This window comes from Herpailurus yagouaroundi, unplaced genomic scaffold, assembly GCF_014898765.1.
Source record: "Herpailurus yagouaroundi ecotype Mexico unplaced genomic scaffold, PumYag 28, whole genome shotgun sequence".
NCBI classification, from domain to species: domain Eukaryota; kingdom Metazoa; phylum Chordata; class Mammalia; order Carnivora; family Felidae; genus Herpailurus; species Herpailurus yagouaroundi.
In genome coordinates this window covers 77,506,581-77,524,946 of record NW_024412376.1, presented here as the reverse complement: position 1 = coordinate 77,524,946, position 18,366 = coordinate 77,506,581, and the positions used below count along the sequence as shown (strand labels likewise).

Below are 18,366 nucleotides of genomic sequence, written 5' to 3'. Positions count from 1 at the left end.
AAAGAAAGAAAGAAAGAAAGAAAGAAAGAAAGAAAGAAAGAAAGAAAAGCTCTAATACGTGACCCTCTGCATGTCCAGTATTTGGTTCAGCGTGTGTGTGTTTTCTGTCTGTATGTGTCTGTGTGTATGGTTGTGGGTGTGTATGTGTGTGATGTCTGAGGTTAACACTGAAATAATAGTCTGCTAACCCGAAAAAAAAAAAAAAAATCAAATCAATGATTGCTAATCCATTACCAGAGAAGTCTAGTCTTACTTGATATTGTAAGTTGTCTGCCTTTAAACAGACATTCTATTAATGCTAGTAGAATAGTTTAGCTCTTTAAATCAAGATATACTTTTTCAAGTTACTTGGAATATTTTTAATTCTCAATGTTAAATATTTTAGAACTGTTCCTGGTTTAACACTATATAGTTTACACTAACTTGTATTATATTATTTCTTAATTTTGGATCTGCATCCATATAATGGTCAATTGGTATAATAAAGCATAATACTTGGTTCTTTTGCATCTTTTGGTATTGGCCTCTGAGCTCACCCAATAACTTTGTGTTCTTTACCTTGCATCTAATTTAACCATCATTTGTTCTATGTGATGTGACCTTTCACTACAATCTTATAAAGTTATTTTCTTCAGTTTTGATGGCTTATTTCTTCTTTAATTAACCTGAAATCAGGAGCTCTTTGTTGAGATCTTATTTAATTGGCTTCAGCCCTGGTACAAAAAGGGTTCTCCATCAGCCCCCACCCCCACCCTGCTATAGACTTCTTACTCCATTTAGACAGCTAAGTAGTGAATGGAACCTAATGGATGTTTCTTCCATGAATTTATTTCCCTTTTCATGTGGCATATATTGACAAATATTATTTCTTATCGTAAGGAACAAAGATAAACCATATTTTTATTGTAATATGCCAATGGCCAATCATTTGGCATAGTTCCTTATTTGAGAATGTCAGAGAGGTAAGGCAGAAGGAACTGAGGACCAAAGAGATTGCTTCACTTCTTATCAAGTGGTAGAGTCAGGGTTAGAACCTGGACTTTAGGATTCTAAGATATTAATTACCATGTAAGTTCAACTTGTATTTAATTTGCTTCTGATATTATCAAGGACATGTTGTAGGGGTTGTGGTTGTTGAGTAAACTTTAATTGTTCATTATCTTAATAAACCCCTATGGACTGTTACCCATAAATTATCTATATCAAGCTAATTAAAATATCAAACATTTTTATATCTTTGACAGAATCAATTTCTCGCTCATAGGACCAATCTCATGGTGGTGTTTTGACCTCTAAGAGGAATTACCTAGAGCATCTGATGGCTAGTTCATTCTTTATCCATAAGTTACCTTACCCTACTTCTTTATGTGAGAAATGGGACTTTTGTTTGCCTTCTTTTAGCTGTCTTTGTTGAGATCGCTAATGCATCTTTGCTTTCTTTTTATGGGATATATTTTTTAAGTGCGTTTATGTATTTTGAGAGAGAGCATGCATGCACGCACACATGCTGGGGAGGGACAGAGAGAGAGAGAGAGAGAGGAGAGAGAGAGAATCCCAAGCAGGATCTGTGCTATCAGTCCCCCTGATGTGGGACTCAATCTCTCCAAACATGAGATCATGACCTGAACTGAACCAGGAATCGGACCCTCAACTGACTGAGCCACCCAGGGGCCCTGGGATGATATATTTTTTTAATGTGGCAAAAGGTCTTAGAAATAAAATAATGGACTCTATTAAATGAAACTGAAACCCAACATTGCTAAATTATGTACCCAGGATTAGTCATGGCTTATTTGTGACCAAATACATAGAGATAAGGATTCTGGTCTATTCTGATCCAGGACCTTGCCATGGTACCATTACTTTTTAAAATTTTAGCCACAGAACCCAGGTTTCAGATGAGATTTTGGGTTACCCCTCCAAAATAGAAAAGCAGAGTTCCTCTAGTTGAAGATGGGTCTGCATGGTCTCCCTGAGACTGTGCACTGTAATGTACTTCTTTCTTTCCAGTATAGTACACAGCACAGATAAAATGCATGGCCCTTCTCCACCCTTAGCACAACAAACTAAACCTGACCTGGTTCTGCTTTCCTGGAGCATTTCTGTCCCCTGTATCTCAAAGAGAATATAAATGAAAAAGTTGGGGGGGTGGGCACAGATGGTTGAGCATCTGACTCTTGATCTCAGCTCAGGTCTTGATCTCAAGGTCATGAGTTCAAACCCCTGCACTGGGCTCCATGCTGGATGTGAAGCCTACTTGGGGGAAAAAAAATGAAAAAGTTGGAGGAGGTAAGTTGACCGAGCGTGGGAGTCACAGCTATAAAGGAAATGTCAGGTCTTCCCCTTTGACTCTGGAACATTTTTACTCTGTCCAGAGGAAGTGGCAGAGGAGATCTGGCTATGAGAACCTACTATCTCTATGGTTGGCTCTTCAGATTTGGTAGGGGTTCACATTTCCTTTTCTTTGCTGAAGCCGTGTGCTCATTTGTAGATGTTTTTTCTCAAAAAGTGGCAAAATGACATACTAAATTAGAACCATGTAAGTACCAAATGCTGGCTCCACTACTTAGTAGCTGGTGACCTTGGCTAATTCACTTAACTTCTATGTACTCATTTGTAAAATATGGGTAATAATAATACCGATCGGAGTTGTGGTGAAGATTAAATAAGATAAGTAAAGCAATTAGAATAGTCTTGGGGAAATAATAAATACTACATAAGTGTTAGCTACCGCTCTTAGTCTTAAGTCTACACTATATAAATTTAAATCATTAATAGGATACAAATTCAAAAAATTTTCAACACTTAAATATTCCAACCTAGCATTAACTAAACTATTAATTAAATAGTTATTTATTTTCTTGGCAGAGAGAATCTAGCATAATAGGGGTAAATCCCAGTTAGCTTTGCATGATCATAATGTTGATAAAATTGTTTAAAATACGTATTTGTAAAATACTTTTCCCAATAAAAGCTTTCTTTATGACACCCAGATATTGACTAAGTATGTAATTCACATTTGAAAGGCTTTATGATTATTAAATAGAATGTTTAATTAAAATGCTCTGGATTTTCTTACAATTGGCAAATTTTGAAGCAAAATCTGATTTGCATCTATAGAACACCATTTATAAGAGGTTTGTGTAGTAATTATGCATGAATACATAGGTCAACAGGCAGATGTAAAGAATAGTAACCATACTGTGAAAATGTCGGACACAAAGGACCCCAGAAGGGAAGGTTAGTTTCTAACAAGACCGAAGTTATAAATAGGCACTTGTTTTTAACTGGAGACTTGGGGAGATCCTGTGTCTCCCTCTCTCTCTGCCCGTCCCCTGCTTGTGCTCTCTCTTTCTCTCTCAAAACTAAATAAATAAACATTAAAAAAAAAAAAAAGATATAAAGTCACAAACAATCTTCCCCAAGAAGAAACTGAAGCAGCACAGTCACTGTGGGGAAGGACTGACCACTGACCATTTGAGCAGCTGTCCCTCTCTCTCTCTGGTTTTGTTCCCAGCCCATTTCCTGCTTTACTGGCTTTTTTAAAGCCCTTAAATGGCTCTCTGTGGCCAAAATCCATTGCTTATTTTGACTTAAAAAAAAACTTACAATAGACCATTTCAAGCAGTTATACTGAAAGTAGAGACAACCGTGTGGTGAACCTTATCAGCTACAACAACTGTCACAGGAAATCTTTTTCATCATCCCCCCCACCCCTGGATTTTTTTGAAGCAATCCCAATATCTCATCATCCATCTGTACCTATTTCAGTATGCCTCTTTAAGATAAAGGGTCTCTTTAGAACAAACAAAACACCTTACTGCCATTGTTCCTTCTAAACAAAATTAACATAATTTCCATAATAATAAATATCCAGTCAGGTCACCTTTCCTCAGTTATCTCAGTTTTTTGTCCAAGACTGCTTCTTAGAGGGTGTTGTGTCCTGACATTTGACATTGCTTACAAGGACCTTTGTAATCTGGCCTCTGCCTTCCTTTTACAGGCTTTGTTCTTGGGATGAGTTTTTCCCTTTCCCTAAATCCTGTGCTCCCAGCAATATTTACTTAACTTCTGTTCCCTTTACTTGCAATATCCCCTCTTATCAGGCCTTTACATAGAGTGGGGTTTTTTAGCAGCCTCTTCACCCTTACCCTCTTGCTTACATACCTGCCTCTCATGTGTCAGGTCTCAGAGTGTTAATGTCATTTCCTCCAAAAACCTTTCCTGCTACAATTTTTGGACCCAGAAATGAATTGTCAAGTACAGTACTCCTGGCCCAGTGAGGTTACAGAGCCCAGTGTCCCCTTTCCCCAAGCCTCCATTTAGTTTTTTTTAATGTTTATTTATTTTTGAGAGAAAGAGAGTGCAAGCAGGGGAGGGGCAGAGAGAGAGGGAGACACAGAATCCGAAGCAGGCTCCAGGCTCCGAGCTGTCAGCGCAGAGCTGGAAGCAGGCCTCGAACTCACAAACCCACAGGACCATGACCTGAGCTGAAGTCAGACACTTAACCGACTGAGCCACCCAGGTGCCCCTTGAGTTTATATCTTCTTAGGGAACCCTTCTCTCAATGTTTTCACTTTTCACTCTAATAGTACAAAATACAAGTGGTGCCTGATACTCCCAGCACTATATCAGCTTTCTTTTTTTTAGGTATCTTTTTGGTGGATGGATTTAATCCATTTAAAATTTGTTGTGGCTATTGATATCCTGCCCTGTGTAAGTCAGGATGTTCCTGACCTGAACTAAGCTGGAGAAAGCAGAGTTAAGGTGATGGGAGGAGGATTAAAATGGATAGGACCTAGAGTGATTGTCAGTGAGCAGAGGGGGGAGTTAAAAGCTGAGAGGATAGCTAAGATTTTGTTTATCGCACACTTAAACCCCCCCAAATGAACTCTTTTCTTCTCAGTGCTCCCCATCAACCCATAATCCTTTTTGACATTCTTAATTTTTTTTTAATGTTTACTTATTTTTGAGAGAGAGACAGAGCGTGAGCAGGGCGGGGGCAGTGAGAGTAGGAGACAGAATCAGAAGCTGGCTCCAGGGTCTGAACTGTCAGCATAGAGCTCGATGCGGGGCTGGAACTCATGAACTGTGAGATCATGACCTGAGCTGAAGTCGGACGCCTAACCAACTGAGCCACCCAGGCACCCCCCTTTTTGACATTTTAAGATGTACCTCTAAAGTATAGATCCATGTGAACCAGAATGTAATTCTTGCTCTTGTTCGGTCTAAGCTCTGGAAATGGGCTCCCAATCTCCTATTATTGTTGCAGATTATGCTACAGGAGATGTTAGAAGCAGAAACAAAACAAAACCCAAATTGGAAAACAAAAAAACAAAAAAAAAAAAATTCTTTTCTAGCCTGTTACTTTATTTCAGTTTTTTAAATGTATTTTGTTGATAGCAAAAGTATATTTTAAAAAACAATTTCAGGGGCGCCTGGGTGGCGCAGTCGGTTAAGCGTCCGACTTCAGCCAGGTCACGATCTCGCGGTCCGTGAGTTCGAGCCCCGCGTCAGGCTCTGGGTTGATGGCTCGGAGCCTGGAGCCTGTTTCTGATTCTGTGTCTCCCTCTCTTTCTGCCCCTCCCCCGTTCATGCTCTGTCTCTCTCTGTCCCAAAGAAAATAAATAAACGTTGAAAAAAAAAATTAAAAAACAATTTCAGGTGATTATTTATAGCCAAATACTTCTATTTATGTAGGGTTATCAATGAAAATTAGATTGAATAGAAATAAGACTATGTATGGAATTACATCTTTCAGCTTCCTGATGCTAATTGAACATTGAGTTTATAGTGTTTCCTGGCTACCTCATGGCATCATGTTCATGTTCAGTGCTTTTAATCATCCTGTATTTTTCTAAATCTGCTTCACTCTGTAGAAAAGAATTCTGACCATAGTTTACTCCCAAGGATAGACCACTGCTAAACTGAATAACTACTTCACTGATCTTCCATTCACTCCTGATTTGTGGAGCTTGTTATTTTTGTTTTTCTTTATTTTTTTTTAAATATTTAAATTCCAGTTAGTTAACATACAGTGTAATATTAGTTCCAGGTGTACAATATTCCTACAACACCTGGTGGGGCTTGGCATTTTTAAAAGGCTATTTATTAAAAAAAACAAAAAAAAACAAAAAAAACAAAACTATTTTACTTTTTAAAACCTTTGTTTTCAGTTTTCATAGACTTAAAATTCCTGTGACATTTATTACACACACACACACACACACACACACACACACACACACGCACATGCATCTCCAGTCTTCTTCCCCCATTTTAAGTTCATTATTTGAATTTTCTTTTCACTTGTACTTTTATCTGGTATATATGGTTTTACTAAACTTCAAATGTTTTTTCAGGCTGTAATCTAATTTATAAAAGTTGTTTTTATTGCTCTTTGGTCTTTTTAAGTCACTTCTGTCTGGGAAGATTGGGGGGAGATACTTAACCAAAAAAATCCCTTGAGAATAGTAGCCAGGCTTCTCTGCTGCTACCTTCCTTAGCACTCAGAGCCAAATTCCGCACAGAACGGAAGGCCAGAAATAATTCTGCCTTCTGTGTTGACTGCCCATGTATTTGCCTTACCTTCCAGGCTTTCATCAGTGAGTGTAGTAACAGTTACTACATATTTAACCCTTGAGTATTGCTTGAGTTTGGTCACTAGACTTGGGGTACAGGTTTAGAAGTTTTCTATATCCGTAGTTTCTATCCTATCTATTAGGATTCAATGATAAAGTTTCTGCATTGTAAGTCTAATTGGATTCTAAATCCTCTTTAGGTATTTGCTACCTTCAACCTTTCTGTTCCTGCATAATTGTTTTTACTCTTCCTGTGATTATAATATTGCATCCTTAATCTTTTCTTAAAAGCCTCATGTGGGTTAAACATTTCTTTTTTATTTATTTTTTTTTTCAACGTTTATTTATTTTTGGGACAGAGAGAGACAGAGCATGAACGGGGGAGGGGCAGAGAGAGAGGGAGACACAGAATCGGAAACAGGCTCCAGGCTCTGAGCCATCAGCCCAGAGCCCGACGCGGGGCTCGAACTCATGAACCGCGAGATCGTCACCTGGCTGAAGTCGGACGCTTAACCGACTGCGCCACCCAGGCGCCCCAACATTTCTTAGAAGACAACACTGGGGCGCTCAATTAAATAAAAGCCCATTGTGATGTATATAATTAGAATATTAAACACATGTTTTATTTTGGTCTATTAGAAATGGAAAAAACTCAAAGGCAAAAATCCATAATTGACTAATTATTGGAGCATTTCCAGTGGAATCCCTTTTTAATTTTAAAAAGTTTGATTTGCACAGGTTTCTTAGAGCTATTTATATTAATTGGATCTCAGCAGGATGGATGATAGATGTTCTTGATATACCTTTGACTTGGTGATACACTGATTTTTTTTTTTTCTGATTAAGAGTATTCATGTAAAATGTTTAAATTGACTGTTACCTCGTAAGCCCAGAGATTCTAGTTTGGATAACCCTCCTGTTACTCTCTTGCCTCATCTTGGTTTTTCATCATAACAATTTTAGTATATGTGCTGCGAAGTGAACACTTTTTCGTAACAATTTTAATCTTTTTTTAATGTTTATTCATTTTTGAGAGAGAGAAAGAGCGAGAGAGTGAGCAAGTGCACACAGTGGGGGAGGGGCAGAGAGAGAGGGAGGCACAGAATCTGAAGCAGGCTCCAGGCTCAAAGCCACAGATGGTGAGATCATGACCTGAGCCAAAGTCGGACCCTTAACTGACTGAGCCACCCAGACGTCCCCAATTTTAATCTTTATATTGTTGTTGTACACAACAGAGTATAAGCTTGTGGGGGAAGTGACTTTTTTAAAACTGTGGCATCCCTACAGCATTTCCTATAATAAACACTAAATACCCTCAAATGAGTAATTATCGTTGTCTTTTTAGGCAATAAAATCAAAACATGCTGCTTATTTATTTTTTCAACACAAAATGGTAAAACGTAAATGTTCCATGTAATATCACCTGTCTCGTAGCCATGTTGATTTATTTACACACACAGAACAGTTTTTCCCCACAATAAAGAAACATGCTATATATGGAAAACATTTTACAACTTACTTTCTTCACCTAATGTTATATGATGGTATGATAGTATTTTATTGTACAAATGAAACCTATTTATCATGTAACCAGTCCTATCTTGATGGACAGTGTGATTGCAGTCTTACAGGTCCAGAATCACTTATCTGTATTTTCAAAAACTAAACTTCTAAAAACTAAAGGCCCTCCTGACCTATCTGTTCCTCCTCCCCTCCTCCCCTCCTCCCCTCTTCCTTCTTCCTCCCCTTCCCTTCTCCTATTCTCCTTGCCTTCCCTCCTCCCTTCAGTAACCCTTGGTGTCACAACTCTTGAACTATCCAGAAGCTCTTTATAGTCTTTATTTACCCAACTTAATGAGAATATTTTCATATGTCTGGTTCAGATATATTAATATTTGAGTATCTAGTGTTTCCCCGATCCAGCCAAGGGGGTAGGGGTGAGCTGCGTGACCTAATATAGCCTATACTTAAGTTTTTCTGGAATTCAAAGTTCTGAGTTTTAAAGTGCATCTGTTGCCCAAAAATTCTATTGAGTAGACTTGGAAAACAATCTTCTCATGCTTATGCTGGTATCTTTAGATAAATTCCTAGAAGCAATTCTAAAAAGTGTAATATCTAGCTTTTGGAATTAGGGAAAAAAGCACTAATATAATTTTTTTTTTAAAAAGAAGATATGGAATTAGAATTTTGTGGTATTTGGGATTATTACTCAGTATGATTTATGGGTTTTTGTAAACTTTTAAGGTTTCCAATCATTCTTTGAATTTTTAAAAGTAACTTTTATATATGGTATACTTACTGTTTTTTTTTTTTTAATTTTTTTTTTCAACGTTTATTTATTTTTGGGACAGAAAGAGACAGAGCATGAATGGGGGAGGGGCAGAGAGGGAGGGAGACACAGAATCGGAAACAGGCTCCAGGCTCTGAGCCATCAGCCCAGAGCCCGACGCGGGGCTCGAACTCACGAACCGCGAGATCGTGACCTGGCTGAAGTCGGACGCTTAACCGACTGCGCCACCCAGGCGCCCCTATACTTAATGTTTTGAAAAACATTATTTAATGATCATTTGGCAATTTCAGGTTATTTCTGAAGTTTTGTCACAGAACAGAGGACAAAAACTATTAACTGATAATGAGTACAATGAAGCAAAAGTCCACCAAATATCAGGAGAAAGGTTTTTAAAATACATAAGCTTAAAGCATCCACAGTGCACAAAAATTACCAATATTTGAAAAGAGGGCTTGGGGATATGCATTTTTGACTGAACCAACTTCCCCATCAAATCCAGTTTGGCCTCATTCTCTGCTACTTGGCAGCTAGTTAAAGGAGGCAGTCCTCCCTCCTTTGTTGCAAATAAACCCTGCAGAAGGTATCATGCTTCAGTACAATTAAGTCTCTTTTTGAAAGTTGACACTAACTGAACACCAATTTAATTGTGTGTGTATGTCAAGTTAGGGCTGTACCATTCAACTAGCTGTTAGTTTACCAGGCTTTGCCAAGGAGCCGCAGTGATGCAGGTGTGTCTAAAAACAATATTTGTGGGGGCGCCTGGGTGGCTCCGTAGGTTGAGACTCCGATTCTGACTCTTGACTTCAGCTCAGGTCATGATCCCGGGGTTGTGGGATCCAGCCCCATGTTGGGCTCAGCACTGAGAACTGAGCCAGGAGCCTGCTTGGGATTCTCTCTCTCCATTCTCCCCTCTCCCCAGCCTGAGTTCCCTCTGTCTGTCTGTCTGTCTCTCTTTCTCAAATTAAAACACACACACACACACACACACACACACACACACACACGACTTTGTAGACATGTATTTTTTATTGCACTTTATTGAGGGAGTGAAGACATGAAATAAAAAGATTTCAGTTGGTAAGTACTTCCCTGAAAGCAACAGCAACAACTATACATGGTTTCAGGTACTTTTAGATATAAAATGTTACGTTTCTAATGAAACATTTTTAAATGTGGACTGCACACAAATGTAGGAAGCAGAAAAATCTCCTACTCCTACCACTTGGACAATCATTCTTAATATTTTAGTGTACTTGTGCTCTGATTTTTCTGTACATGCATTTTTTACATACTTGGAATTGTACAAAACAAAATACCTTTTTAAAAACAAACACATTCTCCCTATTAACTCTGTCAATACTGTTATAGTTAAAATAGCCATCAGCTTTTTCTTGATTACAAGAATGATTAATGTGGAAAGTGGAAAATATAACTTGGAACAAGGAAAAAATTAAAATCATCTTAAATTCATCAAGCAGGATTAATATTTGGTATATTTTCTTCAGGTTTTTTCTATGTAAATATAACATACATCTTTACATTACTGAAATCGTATTGTATTTCCTGATCGTTAGAATTGTAAACATAATCTTCATAAACTATTTGAAAATATTTTTGTGTTTAGATATGTGGGTGAGTACTTTTATTGTAGAAAATTTGGAGAAAATAAAGTACAAAGGAAAATAAAAATAATTGATAAATCTCACCTTCAGCATTAACATCTGATATTCTTTTGGTGTATTTATTGACTTGGTTTTTAAAAATTCATACACTTACACTTTTATGAAAATAATATACTGTTTTTTAAACAGTAAGTTTAGGGGCGCCTGGGTGGCGCAGTCGGTTAAGCGGCCGACTTCAGCCAGGTCACGATCTCGCGGTCCGTGAGTTCGAGCCCCGCGTCGGGCTCTGGGTTGATGGCTCAGAGCCTGGAGCCTGTTTCTGATTCTGTGTCTCCCTCTCTCTCTGCCCCTCCCCCGTTCATGCTCTGTCTCTCTCTGTCCCAAAAAAATAAACGTTAAAAAAAAAAAAATTTTTAAACAGTAAGTTTAATGTATCTCATGGATGCTTCAAAATGTCTACTGTGGACATTTAGATGCATATTTAATGTATTACATATGTTTTACTGTACTTCACAGATGCTTCTAAATGTCTCCTGTAGACATTTCGATTTTTGTTTCACTGAATATATTTTTGGATAATGTTTTTTCTGTATTAAGACTTGTTCTAAAATACATTCTCAGTAGTAGAGTTACTATGTCAAGAGGTGTAAGCATTATTAAAGCTCTTGACATGTTTAAGTGACACCTGGGTGGTTCAGTTGGTTCAATTGGTTCTTCTGACCTCAGCTCAGATCATGATCTCGCAGTTCATGAATTCGAGCCCCACATCAGGCTCTCTGTTGTCAGCACAGAGCCCGCTTCGGATCCTCTGTCCCTCTCTCTCTGCCCGTCCCCTGCTCACTCTCTGAAAAATAAATAAGCATTAAAAATATTTTTTAAACAAAGCTCTTGGCATGTTTAAAAAGAGACAGAATTTCAAAAGAATTATACCAATTTATGATCCTACCAGACATTCATTGCAATTTTTATGCTCCTTTCCAGTTACAGTTTAAATTATAATTTAATGGACTTTGTTTGAAGGTAACTTTCCACTGTTCTTATCCACAGATGACAATAGGGTAGAAGTTTGTATGTTAATCTGTCAATGAGATATACTGTAGGAAGTTTTTGTTACTAGTAATTGGGAGATACTTAGATGCAGGAACTCTTTTGCCCAGGATATGTCAGAGGAGGTGTGGGGGAAATCAGCTCCAAATAGAAATTAAGGAAATGAGTTCTGGCTATAAGACAGGACCTAGCAGTTTTATCCCCTACTTGTGTTTCCTTTCCTGCCCATTCTCCACTCGCCCGGAGAATAGCCCAGCAAAAAAATACTCTCTGTCCCCCTTCCTTCTATGCTCTCCCCACTACATTTGACAGTGGACTGTCACAATCAGGGTCCTGTAATCACCTGGCTTTAACATACAGAATATAAGAATGAACAGCTGACTTAATGTGCAAAGAAAGTATAGGGCCAAAGCCCCAGGTGGAAGCCTGGATTAAAGAATAATTAATATTTTATATATTATTTATATAGAAGTTATTTATATTTATGTTATAATTACTAGTTTCTGTATAATAATTTCTGCTAAGTGAATCTCTGACGTTTTTTACATGATAAATTTTAATTGTGGTTATGTTGACAATTACTATGGTAGTAATATTCCAGTATAGGTAGTCCCCAGACTTTCCAACACTGTATTGCTGGGTTGCAGCACCTACCCCCCCCCCCCCCCCCCCCAGTCCCTGCCAGTTTGGTTTTCCATCCAAATACTCAGGGCTTTCCTGCTTTTGATAACAAGGATTGACGCTCCCTTCCAGTGCCTCTCCTCACTCCCCAAGCTATAAACCACCCTTACACAGAATAAATCTTACTCTGGGCCCCTAAGAGCCATTTAAGTGCAGCCCTGATGTCTATACTTTTCCATATTCTCTTTCTCTTTTCAGGTTTCATTGTAAAAACTCTTACTCTTTTTCTGCTATCCCTTTTCTTTTCCAATCTCTTCCCTCTTTTTCTAATTATCTCCTGGAGGCATAGCTTAGGTGTGTTGGAACTAAATGTCTCATGTTATGGTATACATAGAAGAAATACAAAAGAAGACCTGTGTGTCCTGTTCGAGATTTTTGCTGAAAAGAAATGGGCAATTGGCTAAGGACCTTACATAATCAGTGGTGTATATCATCTACTTTGTGGTCCTTATTCTATCACAGTCCCTGCGCTTTGTGGGGAGGGGCTCACACTCCATCCTGGGTACCTTCAATAGACAACAAAAGATACATTTGTTTATTAGAAACTTTGCTTTGCAACTTGTGAACCAGTGCACGTGGTCACAAATGGAAAGAATAAAAGTCTTGACTAAGCTGTCTCCCTGTTTTGAGGGAGGAATGTGTCAAAACATTTTGATGCAGCTGAAGGTTCCTGGATCACTTGCTCTCGCTGAAGACATCGGGCATCGGGACCTAGTTCTGAAGAACCTCATTTTCCCTCTCACACCATGCCGGTTGGCAGTCATTTTGAGTATTCAGATACTTAGCCACTAATATTTACTAAAATAATATTCAAATATTATGGTGTTTAAACCAGATTTATTTCCTTCAAATGAAAAAATTTTTAATATGCAAACTTTCTGGTAACAATTACAGAAATGAACACTTTGTGATAGTTTTCTTCTTTAATTTACTAGGACAAGTGAAAATTCAGTAGGTAAACATTTTATAGATATAGTTCAGATACCAATATAACAGTCTCTTGCATTCCTTGAAATTGTTAAAATGGCATTGTTAGGGGCGCCTGGGTGGCGCAGTCGGTTGAGCGTCCGACTTCAGCCAGGTCACGATCTCACGGTCCGTGAGTTCGAGCCCCGCGTCGGGCTCTGGGCTGATGGCTCAGAGCCTGGAGCCTGTTTCCGATTCTGTGTCTCCCTCTCTCTCTGCCCCTCGCCCGTTCATGCTCTGTCTCTCTCTGTCCCAAAAATAAATAAACGTTGAAAAAAAAATTTTTTTAAATGGCATTGTTAGATTCAAGATTTTAATCTTTTAAGTTACTTTTTTTTTTTTTTTTTGCTGCCTTTCCCCCATGTGTACTAATCCTTGTGTCAGGTTGGGTTTGAAATCTGGCTCCCTCTTCAGAGACCTAAAATTAGGAAACATAAATCATCATTATTAGGTTTTTTGCAGTAACAAAATCCTAGATTACAAGCAGATTGGTCAAATAAGTGCTTTTGAGAAACAAATAATGTATTTAAATACAACATAGCAGTTTAAATTCTGAGAGAAACTAGAGCCAAATATAGTGACCTTAATGGCTTTGGAGAAAGTATTGCTTTTTATAGTCTCATGCCATTTGAAAGCAGTGGCTTGTTCGGCCAGTCATGCAAAAGAACAGCTTTGTGGTTGGCATAAGAAAATGAGAAACGGAGGCTTTATACAGACCTTTCTGGGTCTTCTGTGGTCTGTTTCCTTTGCCTTATAGTGAAAACCATGCTCTGCCTTGAGGAACCCAGGTGGGTTGCAGCAAGGACTTAAAAACATAAAGAAATACCTAGCCTTCGTGTTCCCCACACACCTTTGCCCTCTCCCGAAGCCTATGTAACACCACACCCAAATCGCAACAAGCAGATGGGGCAAACCTACTGAAGGTCCAGCTCCTTAATTTTTCGGTGTTTAATTCTTGCTACCAGGAAGTGCTCCCCCCAAAATCTCTCCAGTTGTATTAAGCTATTTCTTGAACTCTTGAACCTGTTTATTGGCACAGCACTAAGCAGAAATACAATAACTGTTGTATTTTAGATTCCTATCAAAACGTCTGATTCTAGACTTTAGACCTGTACGAGGAAGTTGTATCGGAGCGTATCTGGGTGTCGTTTCTCCAGCAGTGCTGGGGATTGAGTAAGCTTCCTGTTCTTTAGCATCAGCTCTCCTCTGTTACCACACTGTGTACGGACTGCAAGTGCCTGGTTAAATGTCGCTCCTAAAGCCTCACCTTTGCCTCTGCACTAGAGCAAGATCACTTACCTCCTTCCTGTCGTTCTTGCTTACAGGCGATTTCACTCAAATCCCAAAGTGGTGAGATTCTAGTAAACAGCAAGGAAAGCTTCAAGATATTGTTTTTAAATACCCATTTAAATAGGCTATGAAATTGAATAAAGTATCCCCACAGTGAGGTCACGGTGGGGTAGAGGGAGAAATCAATAGGTGTATTTCTTTTTTTTTTTTAAATATTTATTTGTTTCTTAGAGCAGAGCCGATGGGGGCAAAGAGGGGGATAGAGAGATTCAAAGCGGACTCTGTGCTGACAGCAGAAACCTGGATGTGGGGCTTGAACTCAGAGAAACCGTGAGATCATGACCTGAGTCAAAATCAAGAGCTGGATGCTTACCTGACTGAGCCACCCAGGCACCCCTCAATAGGTGTATTTCTAAGCAACCTGAAGGGCATGGAATAAAGAAGCTCCACTAAAGTAGAGAATTATTAAATTGCTATTCTTTGTTTCCTTCTCATTTTTTATCATGGTTTTCCAAAAATAAGATATGCTTCCAAATCTAAGAACATTTTTTATTTCGTTGATGAGGAAATACACTGTTGACTTGACTGTGATCTCTTTACTTACTTAGAATGAGGTCTTCTGATATTTAGAACATGTTGTGTGGTCTGGAGACTATGTGAAATTGTTGGCCCTAACTTCTGCTTTTCGTTTAGACCAGCCACTGTTCTTAGGAAATAGAAGCTCTCATTGCAGACTTAATATATTTTAAAACTATTAAATGGAGTTTTTGTGGTTTCCAGAAACATCCTCATTTCAATAGGTAATCTGTGCTCCCGTTGCAGAGTAGTAAGTATTAAAACCCAAGAGAATCGGTTTCTAGGTGTATAAATCTTTGGGGTATATAAGGAAGAATAGGAATGTAGAAACAGGTGATTATCACTGTTGTTTAGTTAGGCTGTAGATTTAACCTTTCTGGTAAAGCCTCCAGGGTATTTATACTAAATAAGTGCTGGCTGCTTTTGTTTGATGGTTAAACATGCAGCAGGTAGTGCTGGTGTGGGGGTGGGGGACAGGGGGAATGATTCTAGTGACCAAATGTCTGTCCTGTATCTTGTGAATTGACATAATTACAGTTCAGATTATTAAGAGTGCAAACGTCTGTTTAAACGAGAGGGGCTTTCTTTTGCTCATATGCTAAAGTAGATAAGCATTTTGACACGAAGGCAAGACTTCAACTCAGCTTATTCTCTGAGGCCATGGACATATCATACTTTGCTGGCAGTGAGTTCAGAAAAGAGGAGTGGGAAGTAGAAAATTCTAGCCTCATTCTACCAAACACTAAAAACACCAGATAAAGAAAGAAGAAACCACCAGGGGAGTCCTTCTATCCCTACCCCCCTGAAATTCTCTAAACTTTCCTAGATGTATCCAGAATAGAGGTGGGGAGAAGGGTTTGGGGCAAGCATAAGCCAGCCTTTGGGCAAAGCACGTGATGTGTCCCTGACTCTACCCCTTAACTCTGAGAACGTCTGCTTTACAGTATACCTAAAGGAAACTGAAGAATTATTTTAAATACTTCCTAGTCCTTGACCTCGATTTACAGCCTTCGTCTGTCTTCAGGTTCCCAATCTGTCTGTCTTGTCCATCTACACATTCACTCATTTATTCGCCTCACCCCACCTTCCACATTGTACTGCAGACTGTCACCTTGTCTTTCCCTGTGACTCCAGCTCTCTGAGTGGAGAACTCCTATTGGAGAACTTCAGTCTCAACCCCAGGGTGACAGTTTTGTCTTTTCAATATACACTGGAATCAGATCTGATCATCAGAATTTTGCAGCCATTGGCAATAAAAAGAATAGCAGCTAGGAAATAGAAGCCAGATTTTGAAACATCCAATGGAACATTTTGCTAGTTATATCTTAGTGAAGGAACTTTATTGTGTCACAGGTAAGTCAGAAACAGTTAATACAGGCCACGCACTGCTCCCCCTCTCCTGCTGCACTATGGCCTGAAGATGATCCCTTCTTGTGAAATGCTCCCAGTGCCACGGTTTACGGTTTTCCAATTGACACAGCTAATATTTGCTCTGGGTAAATAAGTATTCCTTTCAACAAGTATTAAATTATCTACCCCACCAGTTAAAGTGACCAATTTTTTTAATGTTTTATTTATTTTTGAGAGTATGCAAGTGGGGCAAGGGCAGAGAGAGAGGGGGACAGAGGATCTGAAGCAGGAAGGCTCCACGCCGTCAGCACAGAGCCCCATGTCGGGCTTGAAATCCTGAACCGCAAGATCATGACCTGAGACGAAGTTGCATGCTCAACCAGTTGAGCCACCCAGGCGCCCCCCAATTTTTTTTTAATGAGAAAGACAATGGACCGTTTTTTTAAATTCTTTTAATAAACTCAGTAAATTTTGATTAATTCTGTTAGAGAAAAATCCATCTTTTTTTGGTCACTTTATATTATTTAGCTACAAGGGTTTTTTTGGAGCACAGGTTACACAGATTTTATTAAGCTGTTTGATTTTCATTGGTTGCTTCTTGAACTTGTCTGCAGAGAACTTAGAAATGTGTATTGCGGAATCACTGCTAAAGAAGTCCTCAGTTGGTAAGTACTACCCTTGACAGGGATACGTCAGTCAGGAATATAATGAGTGTGGGATAGTCCTTGGTTTTCTGGTTCCTTAGAAAGAACTTAGCATGACAGTCTGTGGTTGTTTTGTTTTGTTTTGTTTTGTTTTGTTTTGTTTTGTTTTGTTTTAAAAAGCTTCATGAGGTCATTATTACCCACATAGTAAAAAACTCATTTGTGGGGCACCTGGGCGGCTCATTCAGTTAAGTACCTGGCTTCAGCTCAGGTCATGATCGCACAGTTCATGAGCTCGAGCCCCACTTCTCACCATCTCTTCCTTTCTTTTTGCACCTCATGGGATTCTCTCCCTCTCTCTGCCTCTCTCTCTCTCTCTAAAGTAAATAAATAAATACATACATACCTACCTCATTTGTTTTAAGGGTGCAATTAAATGATTTTTTTTAATTTACAGAACTATGAAACCATCATCCCTTCTACTTTAAGGCCTTCACATCCCCCCAAAAGAAACTTGCAGCCCGTTTCTAGTCACTCTCCATTCCCACTAGCAGTCCCAGGCAACCATTGCAATATCCTGGATCTTTCTTCTATAACAGCTGAACTGATGTCTACTCTGCCTTCATGAAGGATAGTAAATCAGTACCAGAAGCCAAAACATCTGTCCTCTACCCAAGCTATCTCTCCCAAAATTTAGAGGTTCGGTTTTATCTTTTAAATTTAAAAAATTCTTGGGGCGCCTGGGTGGCTCAGTCGGTTAAGCGTCCGACTTTGGCTCAGGTCATGATCTTGTGGTCCGTGAGTTCAACTCCTGCACCGGGCTCTGTGCTGACAGCTCAGAGCCTAGAGCCTGTTTCAGATTCTGTGTCTCCCTCTCTCAGACCCTGCCCCATTCATGCTCTGTCTCTGTCTCAAAAATAAATAAACGTTAAAAAAAATTTTTTTAAACCAATAAATTAAAAAAAAATATTTTCCCAGATCCATTCCCAGCATGCTGTCACCCTACAAAGCCTGCCCATTTCCCTAATTTTAAGTCTATCATCATACCTATAAAACTTGGCAGTATAAAAACTTATTATAAAGCTCTGATAAGGACTCTTTTCTTTTCTTTTTTTTTTTTTTTTAATTTTTTTTCAACGTTTTTTATTTATTTTTGGGACAGAGAGAGACAGAGCATGAACGGGGGAGGGGCAGAGAGAGAGGGAGACACAGAATCGGAAACAGGCTCCAGGCTCCGAGCCATCAGCCCAGAGCCTGACGCAGGGCTCGAACTCACGGACCGCGAGATTGTGACCTGGCTGAAGTCAGACGCTTAACCG

General features: G+C 39.0%; 1 protein-coding gene across 2 annotated transcripts in view; it reads left to right on the top strand.

The window, feature by feature from the left end:
- SGMS2 (sphingomyelin synthase 2) overlaps positions 1–18,366 on the top strand; it is a 173,020-nt gene that overhangs the window by 127,223 nt on the left and 27,431 nt on the right. The window contains exon 3 of one of the 2 annotated variants that reach the window (XM_040476701.1): positions 13,976–13,979. The exons of the other annotated variant lie outside the window; for it this stretch is intronic. The gene's annotated coding sequence lies outside the window, so the exon portion shown is untranslated. The remainder of the gene's footprint in view (positions 1–13,975; positions 13,980–18,366) is intronic. 2 annotated transcript variants of the gene reach the window in all.